At 39.5% G+C, this 11,634-nt stretch overlaps 1 pseudogene; it reads right to left on the reverse strand.

Moving 5' to 3' along the window:
* Nucleotides 1-908: 908 nt before the first annotated feature.
* Nucleotides 909-2,445, reverse strand: LOC119884865 (annotated as a pseudogene).
* Nucleotides 2,446-11,634: the final 9,189 nt, after the last annotated feature.

Genomic DNA, 11,634 nt, shown 5'->3' on the forward strand with positions numbered 1-11,634 from the left:
GAAAATGTTTTATAGCACACATACAGAACAGCTTTCAATATTGGCCTGTTCTAAGTGTAGTTTGGACAGGAAAGAGATCTACTATCCATATCATTTTCAAAATCAAAATATCGACTCGTAAATTGCTTTTCACATTTAATATCGGCATGGCCCCCAAAACCCAAATCGGTCGGGTTCTAGCTTTAACCAACAGATTACATGTTTGCAATATGTACATGCGCTACGTTCTTTGCACAAATCAAAGTTCTGTATTTTTAGTTATGTCGCATGTACACTATATTTCTCTTTGGCAATAAAGATTTGAGGAGGAAAAAAAGATTCTGATTATTACGACAACACATGAATGCACCGCTCACCTCTGCCTTTCCAAGCGCTCAGGAGAAGCTACTGTGGCTGACACGCTCTGTCGACTCTTGTGCTAAATAATACGTGTGGGCCTCCATTTGTCTAAATTTCTCTTCTTTTCTTACTTCTAATAAACCAGTCAACTACTACTAACACCACTTCTTCTTCATTGTTTTCACAAAATGGACAAAACCCTGGCTGTCCATTATATCCTCTCCAACTTTGTCACTCTGTTTTATCAAAGAATAAATACTATATGTTCTTTTGATGATCGGGTTCACTGAAAGTAATGAAGAAGTGTTTCGTTTGGAAAATGATTGTCTTCCATTACCTTTGACTGTAAAGAAGCCCTTTAACATCAGCTGTTAGTTTAGGGTTTTGAACTTTAGTGTAAGTGAATAAAACATTACACAGAAAAATGAAAAAGATACAAGCAGCATTATTGCATTAAGCAGTTTAATGATAGTCCTCACTAAACCAAAGCAGGAATTTCTGCAATTTCCAACAACTTACAAAAAATGTCTTGTGGAATGGAACACATCGTAATATGTGCTGGAGGACTGCGTAAAACATAAACCCGCAATGATCAAACAAACCCTGAGCAAGTTATGGATTGAAGAGAATGTTTAGCTTTGTTATCTATCATCTAATTAATTCAGTTTTTACAAGAGAATTAGAAAATTTAAAGATGACGGATTGGCTTTCCCCACCAGTTGGACAAAAACCACTGAATCCTCATGGGTACGCAGCCTTGCAGTTCAGATTGCTCTTACATCCTGCACTTTCCACTTCATAGACAATTTTACAGTCATCCAGACCTTGAATTTTACCCTTACCTTTAATTGTCTTAGTTATCTTGAACACCTCATAGGGGGGAATGAGCACTTCTTTCTCTTCAACATAACGTGAATAGTTTTTCAAAAAAGCACCTAAACATGTCTTAATTTTAAAGCAGGTCTCGTCTCCGAACAGTTTTAAGTCTGTTCTGTAAGAGCTGGAGGTAAAGGACACAAACCGAATTATTTGGTTGTCTTCGCCAATAAACTCATTTCTGGTTCGTCTGTAAGTAGTGTGACAGGAGACATTTCTGCTCAAAATCTGTATGGCAGATGTCAGCAGGAAATGCAAAGTGTGGAATTGGAATGAGGAGCTATTATATTTGCTCCTTTGTGTCCGGACTGCAACATTAAACTCCTTGTACAATTTGTTACCTGTATAAACACAGATTGCTTGCATGTGATCTTTGGTTAGAGCGATATCCTCTCTCACTCGCCTGTCTTCACTGCAAGTTTCTGCATCCTTCCAGGCTTCTCCAAATAGAGCCATGCTTTTCTTCCTCAAAGTATGTGTTGTTGACTTTTTGCGCCATTTGATTATTGCACTCAAAGTACATGTCATCAACTGAATCTTCAACCATACTCAAATTGATGGTCTTGCTCCATGGCATGTCCTGGTTGGCATCTCGTAGAATTAAGTTGTATCGAATCTAAAAGTGAATGAAAGAAAAGGTGAAGTGAAAGGTCATTAAACAGACACTGTTTAAACTGTACTTGAGTGTGAGTGTTAAAACCTGGCCTTGTTGAGAGCAGGTATGTCATTGCAGTTCTCATGTATCAATGTAACACTGCAGCCAAAATATTTAAGCTAACACTTGTGTCACTGTAATTAACAGAAAAACAAAAGCTATACCCATGCATACAAATGCTATATGCAAAATCCCGGGTCTGTGCTTATAACTTGTGTCTCAACCTATTTGATCACATATAGAGAATCTATTACAACAGATGAACCACTTTTACTTATGCTTATACCATTGGTGACATTTTGGGAAAGTCCACTGATTTTCTCCACTCACCGTCATGGAGTCTACAGGCAGCATCCAGCAAAGGAGCAAACACAATGGAGCAAAGACCATCATGTTTGCCTTCATCACTGCAGGCAGAAAAACTGTTGCTAAAAACGCACATACACAAAACAAGTCAACAACAATGAACACTGTATTAGGAACACAGATGAATTAAGACATTGGCATGGTAAATGCCAAAATGTTTAGAAATTTTGTATCAAAAGTTAATTTAAAGCTCAACTCACCAGTCTCAATTGAACCCTCAGGTCAAAGATTTGATCAGACTACCGGTCCTAAGCATGTGTTCAGGTCTAATGGTCTATATATAAACCTTGCCTTCGTGACTAGAGAGGTCACAAGTCCTCACCAAACATTTGCACATTTGCACGTCCAAAGTATGTGGGCTGAAAGCAGTTTCAAATCATGTGCTTGTTAATGTGTGTGTGTATGCATTTGTATCCATAAATACTATTCACAAGGTTGTGTGCATTCACCTGTGTTGGGGTTTATCTGATTAGTGAAGGAACAGTTTAGTCAGAACCAAACGAACAGCCTGAAAACCAAAACCTTCTAAAACCTTAGAGGGTCTCCAAATAAAGGCCTTTAACTTTAACAGAATCGCAAATGCACAAGTAAGCCAGTTTACATTATATGCCACTTGGCAGCATCTGCCAGCATTAAACCAGACATAAATACTAGATAATTAAATAATAGAATAATTCTGAAAGTGATTTCAGTATCTTAGACGAATCCCAAATACTCAGAGCATGAAGCAGGAGGAAACTCTGACCTAAATAAAGGCCTTTAACTTTCATAGATTTATGAAGAGATTCATTTTGTAATGTTTTAAGGATATCTCTTATCAAAGATGTTCTATGAAACCCCCGACTAAATTATGTCTAAAATCAAAAATTCGACATTTAAAAAAAATAAGCATTGTCAGAAGTGTAGGACTCATCACATCATGTGAACATAGCTACAAAAAGTATCTTAAACCACACTGCTTCACACATTTACAGTCTCTCCTCTCTCTCACACACTCTAACCACACTGATGTTCTTCCTTCTGCAGCCCCCTTTGCACTCACAAAGGACGTTAATGAACATGTCAGCATTCTTATCTTATATCTTCTTCAGAAATTCTTCTTAAAAACCAAAAAAGACATGTATTTGTGGATTTACTCACTTTGAAGCTGAGGGAATAAACTGCAAAGGTGCAATATCAGATGATAGCTGCAGAGTGAAACATCTGAAATTCTTGTTTGTGGAATTGTCATGTTTGTTTCAACCCTCCTGTAGTTTAATATCTTAATCGAAAATTTTAAGAACCCCCTAGAAATAAGAAATAACATTAGTTTGAAAGTCACAACGTACAAATAACATACTTATGTTTCATTGTATTATTATTATGCCTGTTGTTTTAATTTGATTGCTAAAGATGAGAAGTAACAAAGTTCCTTTTCTTGAGTATTGCAGTTAAGTATATTTTTACTAAAGTTCTGCCATTGCACTTTACTTTGCTTAAGTGAGAAATGTTACCCCTCTACTTACTCTTTTTTACACTGCTGCATTTATCCAATGGCTGAAGATACTATATTATGTTTTACACTAAAATATGTTGCATTACTAAGAATTTAAGACAGTCAGCGGTATGTGGTATAACTAGATCAGCCACACAAGTTGCAGCTGTGATCAAATGTGATCTTCTCCTCAGTCCCAATGTGCAGGTATTAGTATTTCCAGTAAGAGTGAGCAAGAGTGTGAAACTAATTAATTAAAACAAACAAACCAACAAACAAACAAACTCACAATGAGTTCTTCAGTGGTTGGTGAATGTGTGATTTCTCTGAAGCTGCCGCAGAGCCATTCCTCTGGTAGAAACAACCTAGTTTCATGTGTGAAGCCACCACTTGACAAAACAGTTTGCTTGAACTGTCTGCATGTACACACACACACACACACACACACACACACACACACACACACACACACACACTCTATCTCTGTGGGGACATCTCATTGATATCATGTATTCCCTAGTCCCTTATCCTAACGTTAACCATCACAACAAAATGCCTAACCTTAACCCTAAAGATTTCACAAGCCATGAATTATATTACCAGAAGGGAAAAATACTGAATGTTTTATTTCTACTGTGCCCTCAGGTTATCTGCAGTTTTGGAATCTTCCAAAACCCTGTACTTCTCACCAGAATACCCTGATCAGACCATGCTAGCTGGCCTGGATTACAACCACCATGTCCATGTAAATATTACCTTTCCCAGTAACTAGTAGTGTAACGGATTACTTTTCCAAAACAGTAATATTATTACAGTTACTAAACCAAGTAATGCTGCTTTACTGAACTTTCCATTCTTGGCGTGAATTTGCAACTGCGCGGCAGGCAGGGGTGGACTGGTAATCGGGAGAACGGGACTTTTCCCGGTGGCCTGAGGTCCGTTTTGGCCTGCCATTAATTTTCAACTTGACCAGCGGTAGCAAAAATGTAGCGAGCTTTTTAATATATCAAGCAGGAGAACCGACGCGCATCTCTCTCGCTGCAGTGTCTCTGTGTGAGGGTGCGCGCACACCCTTGTGCGAGTGACAGACAGCAGTCTCTCCAAGAAGCACGTTCATCAGTCTAATTCTCTACTTCTCTTTTCGGACAAAACGGACGGTCAGAAAAGGAAAGGGAGAGAATTACAAAGCGAAAGACCCTTGCCACAGATGCAGCTAAATACTAAATGTTGCAAAATAAGCGACATGTTCACCAATAAGAGACCAGGTAAGACAAAAAACATTAACTTAAGTTAACGTTAGCTAAAACACACAAACATGACACACAGCACTGCTAGCTAAGAAGCCTGTTTAATTATAGCAGTGGCAGTTTGCAGGTATTCGTGGAGGGATTATATTAGAGCATTTATCATAATATGACATTAAGGTCATGTGTTTCAATTATTAAAAACCTCTTTAACATTCCAACTGCCCGCCTGCAGACCGTCAGGGTCCTGGCGGCAGCTTTCTGTATGTGCACACCACTGCTATGTTAGCTTCATACTCATATGATACACCGCTTGAAAGCTAAAATCCCTGTGATTCGACCAATGCAAACCATTTCAAAATACAATCACCACAGTGGGTACAATCAGCGCCTCTGTCAGACCAACCAGTGCAATCAAAATTGACGCGACTCACCTATGAAGCCTCATGGTAATCCACCGATTGATTATATTCCAACAAAAATGGTCTTGTTACGTTGTCAAAGGTCCAGATGATCCAATTCAGTAAAAACATTTAGTCCAAAACACATTATTCCATCAATAAATCCCCAGAGACTGCTGCGGTATTGTTTCATATTTGCCGGCAGAGGTGGCTCGTATGTCATTATAACCGTAATAACTCAGATTTGAATGTAAACAACTACGATAGCTTGTATTCAAATTAGCTTCTGAACTCTAACCTTTCGAATGACAACAAATCCGACCCAATAGGAGCTCACATGTCCCTTTCACAGCCTACAATAGCCAATGAGAGCCCGCGTTGTAAAGAAGGGCCAGCCTCTATTATTTCTTGCATAGGCTGAGCTTATTACAACCAACTGTGCCAATGACTGGCACTTCGTTTAGCCAATAAAATTATGAAAATAACGATATCCAGCTTTAAGTGGGAAGTTCATGATCTAGCAGCAAAAAAACACTTCGGTGTCAAGTTACTGGCTGATATGGTGCTGTTTGAACAAAGTACGCTAAGACATACTCTTAGAAAAACCTGTGTGAAATAGTATTTTTTCATGGCATTGGTATGAAATTCAAACTTGGACTAGGTAAGGCTTTATGCTGTGGCCCTACAGTGTTTTCCAGCTAAAATGTCCCAGCTATAGTTGTCTGCATGAAAACAAAAAATTAGTTTTAGTGTGTTTAAAATTAGATTAATCAATTCCAATAGCAATCATTCTGACATTTGGGTTAGAGTGTTATCTTTCAGAGAAGCCCAAAACCATGCATATACTCCAAATGGTTCAAGAAATACCTTAATTTTTTAAAATTAATAAATGAGTGCTTCAAAAGTTCCACAACCGTAACAAGCTCTGTAACGGCCATGGGCTGTACGTGACCCGACTTCAAACTCTGAAGCTGTAAGTGTTGCTATGTTTTGTGTTGTTTTACTGTTTATTTTAAAGGTTAGCTAACTTGGCGTTTGCATATTGTGTGGCTAATGTGGCTAGCATGCTTGGCGATATTGGACTAACGTTGTGATCCTGAGGGACAGTCCAGAGAAACTGTGGTCAAACTACAAAAAGGAGTTTGCTTGGCAATGTTGCTGACTAGCACACAGCAGCTAGCTTGCTCAGACTTGTTAGCGGCTCGCTGTGCAGTGAGGTGACAGATACAGACACTCTTACTCTGCTATAATTACTTCATTGATGAAAAATGTGATAATACAACATACCACGCTGCTGAGCCATAATGCCGCGTTGGAAATTACTTCACCGCGACAGCCCTAATGATTTCTTTGTAGCAGCACTACAACTTCAGGTGCACCTGCAGAAATGGGTCAGACTCAGAGGAATCTTGCATCTCGCAGTAATCTTCAGGTACAATTTAAGAGCACAAACCAAAACATGTAGGTTATGATTTTAGATTAATATGTGCTTTATGAGATTATCACTATGACTGTATTTGGGGGGGCATACAATCAATAACTGCAAGTTATACAAGTTTAAGTTTAGGTTATTGACAATGTTAATCTCATTCTGCAGAGCAACCAGATGTGCAGAGAGAGAGAGACAGAGAGAGAGGGAGAGGTTCAGAGCCCAGTACACGGGAAATAGAAAGGGACAGCGAAAGCACTGAAAATCCATTTGATTATTTTGCCCAACCTCCAAGGATTTCGAGTTATTTTTTTAGTACTACCCTAAACAAACCCCTCAAAGAGTAATACCCAATGTATTCCACTCTAAAGATGGCACAAACAGAAAATGGCTGACATACAATGAAGAAACTCGCTCCTTGTTCTGCTCAGTATGTCTTGCACCTTCCGCCAGTGATAGTGCCTTTGTCAAAGGAGGCATGCAGGCCTGGAAACATGCCCATCAGAGAGTACAGGATATAGAGAAAGTATAGAGAAAGTGCAGAAGCCTTTTTCCTCAGAGCCAGCAAAGCAGGCATCCGTACCCTTCTGAGTGATAAGCAAATGTCAGTTCAACGAGACCAGGTCAGAAAGAGGAGGCAGGTCATGGAACGTGTGATTGATGTAGTTAAAGTTATTGGTAAATGTGGGCTTAGCTACAGAGGACACCGACAGGAAGCTGCATATAGCTTGGAAAACATTGCCATCACTCATGGCAATTTTCTTGAGCTTATATTATTACTTAGCAAATATGATGTTTGCCTACAAGAGCATGTAAGTGACTGTATTGAGAAGAGCAAGAAGCGGATGGGAAGTAAAGGAAGAGGGTCCTTTATTACCATGATGTCCAAAACAACAGCAAATAAAGTAATTGAAGTCTTCAGAATGTTGATTCAGCAGACAAGACAGCTACAAGTTCCTCCTCACCCTATCTATTACTCCGGTGGCTTGTGAAAAGTCCTTCTCCACCTTGAAATTTGTGAAGAACCGCCTAAGAACCTCTGTCACTCAAGAGAACCTTGAAGCATTCCTTTTGATGGCAACAGAGAAGGAGATTCTTATGGGACTTGACAAAGACGGCATCACTGACAAGTTGGCAGAGAGCAGTGAGGACCTGCACCGCCTACTGGTTTACTAGTGGTAATTACTTACTGGTGACTCTGAAGTAGCTATGCTATGATTCTTCCTTAACAGGCTGACAAGGGTGAATGAAAATTTGCTGTATGTGAAAGCTTAAGTAAGGTTTGCGCGAGCACGGTGGCCTGGGATGGAGTCAAATCCCGGCCTGAATAATTGGGCCAGTCCGCCCCCTGGCGGCAGGTCAGAGGCTCCGGACCTTATGTTGTTCAAGTCAGCTGTTAGCCAAAAACTAAAGGAAGAATGGAGAACGAGGGAGAGAGGCGTTCTTTCCACAGCTGTGTATCACCATTAGTATCACCATTATTGTGTCACAGTCTAAGATGTCGTAGTGAAAATATTATAGTAACGTACTGAGTAACGTAACAAGTTACTGTTATTACCCAGTAAAAAGTAAAGTAAAGTAAAGTAATATTATTACTTTTTTAAGGAGTAATAAGTAACTAGTAATAAGTATCTAGTAACTTATTACAATTTCTGAGTAACTTGCCCAAAACTGGTTGTATTATTAGTACTCCTATGCATTTTACTCAATACATTTATAAGTGATGAGTCAAAAAATATTAAACAGTATGAGGAATACAGATAGATGGTGCTGATTGTTTTGATTGCATTTTATGTGGAAATGCTAACTACTGTATAAGAGAACAATATCAGGTATTGCAGACTTTTGACCTAGCTGATACTTTAACATTTAAACATTCAAACCAGCAGTGGTATTTGTGCTGGCGCTAGTGAGCCATAAGTATACCATATTGCACATTTCAATAGTAAAAGAAACAAAATAAGTCAAATTAGTGCCAAATCTTAAATCAATGTCCACTGATAATACTTCATCAGCCCCCCCTGGAGCGCAGCGGAGAGGGCAAGAGTGTAGCCACAGACACTTATGGTCAGTTGTGAACCTGCCAGCCTAAAGCCAGGATAATGTCAGGTGGCAGGATGCAGGCTGCCTTTCCCCGATATTAGATGTGGATTTAGCTTCTGAGTCCTTTTCAGACTTTAACTCGGCTAACTGATGGAATTATCATCATCGTAAAAATCCGAGATAACATCAGAGAGCATTAAGAATTGCAGAATATAGTGTCTGTAGTTTTTAATCATATTCTTAATCATATCCTCTGTGCATATTTAGTGATCTCCCAGGGTGGGGGATACTACTGAATATAGTCATCATTTTGACAGGTGTGAAGCCTACTCTGTCTGATTGCTGTAAACATATAAATACTGCGTGACACTTTTGTGTAATGCTGCATGGCTGCGCAATGGCACTGCAGAGGAAAATGCGAGTGGAAGGATTAGAGAGTGTCCATGAAGATTCCCTGGTTCATGATGATGACTGGCTAATACTTCGATTTAGATTCCCTTGGATCTGTGTGCTGAACTGGGTCCAGCATTTGACAGACCAACCTGGTGGAACCGTGCCATACAAGTACCACTGGATCTGGTAGTCGGTTGTTTGCAACAGGAGCCGACAGGTGTGTGTCTGGTGGGATCAACAATATATAGTCTTTACCTTTCTACCTAAAGTCTGATATAATTCTGTTAAAATTAAAGAGTCTTCTTTTGTTTGTGAACAAGCTGCATCAAACAATATGTAGGCTACTTTCTAACTTCCACCTCCAAACACCTTAATTTCTGTATCAGAAAAACTCTTTTTTGACATCCACTTTATGTCAGACCATGTTTTCTTTATTTCAGCCAGTATGAGTCTCTGAGTTGGCTGCATTGACTGCCATTGTAACACTAATGCCACTCCATCATCTTGCGTTTATTGCTGATCAAAGAATTCCAACCATCAAATTAAGTATTTCTCCTCTCCTCCACTTCAGTGATCAGCACCTCGATCTTACAATCTGTGTACTTTCTCTTTTTCACATGTTTTGCAGCTGGATCGGCCGTTGTTATTTGACCATAGGAGGTGACGTTGGTGTATTTATGGTCATTTGCATAGTAATTTATGGGAAGAGATTAGGCGAGGTATGTGGCTCTGCATGTGCACTCAATTTCACATTGATTGGGATGTATAAAGGAAAGGTGCGCAGGACCTGGCGTACACATGGTTTTATACATGTGGATATTTCTGAGCGTATGTACTTTAAGTTTGAAAGCTGTGCAGTCTTTTATACATGAGGCCCCTGATGATCCCCGTCCACATGGGGTTCACTCAGGTGTCCCTGTCCCAACTGTATTGCTAAGGTGCAAAATAAAACAGGACGGAAAGCATGTGACAATACACAAGATAACAGAATACACAAGAAGATATGGAACCAATGATCCACTGACAAAAAAAGGACAAGAACACAGAACCAGAACACAGAGGCGGGGAATGAAACAGGCAAAGCAATAAAAAAGAATACAAAAAGAAAACACTAATGCTGAAAACTAAAAAGTGAGTGCACCCACTCATTGAACATTAAATTAATGACTAGGGAAGTCCCAATCCAATATTAACGATCGGGATCTTAATGTCTGCAATCAGAGTATTTTCAAGGCGGTAGTAAACTATTTAAAATATTCAACTTGAGTGAAAAATCCGCCTGTATCGTAGCTTATCAGTGTGTGTATGTGTGGATGCGTGGGCAGAGCGGAGGGACAGTGCCGCTGTATGCCGACAACAGGCATCAGAGTTTGAGGTCATATCATCTTTTTACCGGTGGATGGCAATGTGGTTTTAGAGTGAAACTTGGATTAAATTTGTTTGGGTTCGGTTCAGTCAATTTCCAGTCTCTCATTATCATAATTACATTGAATTGTCATTGAGTTTACATTTTGATTAGAGTGAATCTAAAAACAGTATAGAGAGAAAGCCTTTGCTCAGGTTTCTTTCTCAGGAATGCAGCCCAGAGCAGTCTGGTGATTTTTATCTTTTTCACACTGGGGTAAGGAAAGAGGAGGGGCAGAAACTGTGGGTCCAGACTTGCTGTTGGTGGAAGAAAATGCAAGAGAGATTTCAGCTTAGTCCTGGGTTTGGTTACCATGGTGACATAATAATTAATAATCAGGGATTTTAAAGATAGTTGTCCTTCTGGAAAGTGTCCCAGTTGGCACTTTTATATGGTCCCAGGTTGTAAAGGCAATGTCTAATGGCTGTGTGTTTGTAATGTTATTTAAAAAACAGGCACTCTGCAAAACACTTTTGGGACCTGCTTTGAAGTAGCGGTGTCCATATTTTCCTAACCTCCTCTGGCTGGGTGTGGTAAAGCTGCATCTCTGTCTTTTGGGTCAAGAACTCTCCTCCTTTATGGATTTAATAGGTTGTGTTATGATATCACTTACGGCACATTCATGTTCCCTCGAAACAGATGCTTAATGTTTTTTTGAAAGATACGCACAGTTCACTCACATACTTGCCTGCATTTAAATAAATGTGTGCACATTGTATCCTTGTGAGTGGATTTACAGAGTGTTCAGCATCTTTATCAACTCATTAACATTACGATTATTATCATAAACACTACCATAAATATCTGTACCATTATTCAGTCAGTCTATAGCAGCATTACCTTTACTGTCTGGACCTCTGTGTGTATATTGTGTAGGCTGCCCCTCCCTCCCTTTCCCTCCCTCTTTTCCTTGTCTCTGTTGCCTAGTGCTTGCTCTTGGTGGGAATTGTTGGGTTTCTGTAATACAGTGTTGGGGTAGTTACTCAAAAAAGGTAATATATTACACACT

Source organism: Micropterus salmoides, unplaced genomic scaffold, assembly GCF_014851395.1.
Source record: "Micropterus salmoides isolate LMB-PRFRI ecotype aquatic unplaced genomic scaffold, ASM1485139v1 Ms_hic_scaffold_3737, whole genome shotgun sequence".
Lineage (NCBI taxonomy): Eukaryota > Metazoa > Chordata > Actinopteri > Centrarchiformes > Centrarchidae > Micropterus > Micropterus salmoides.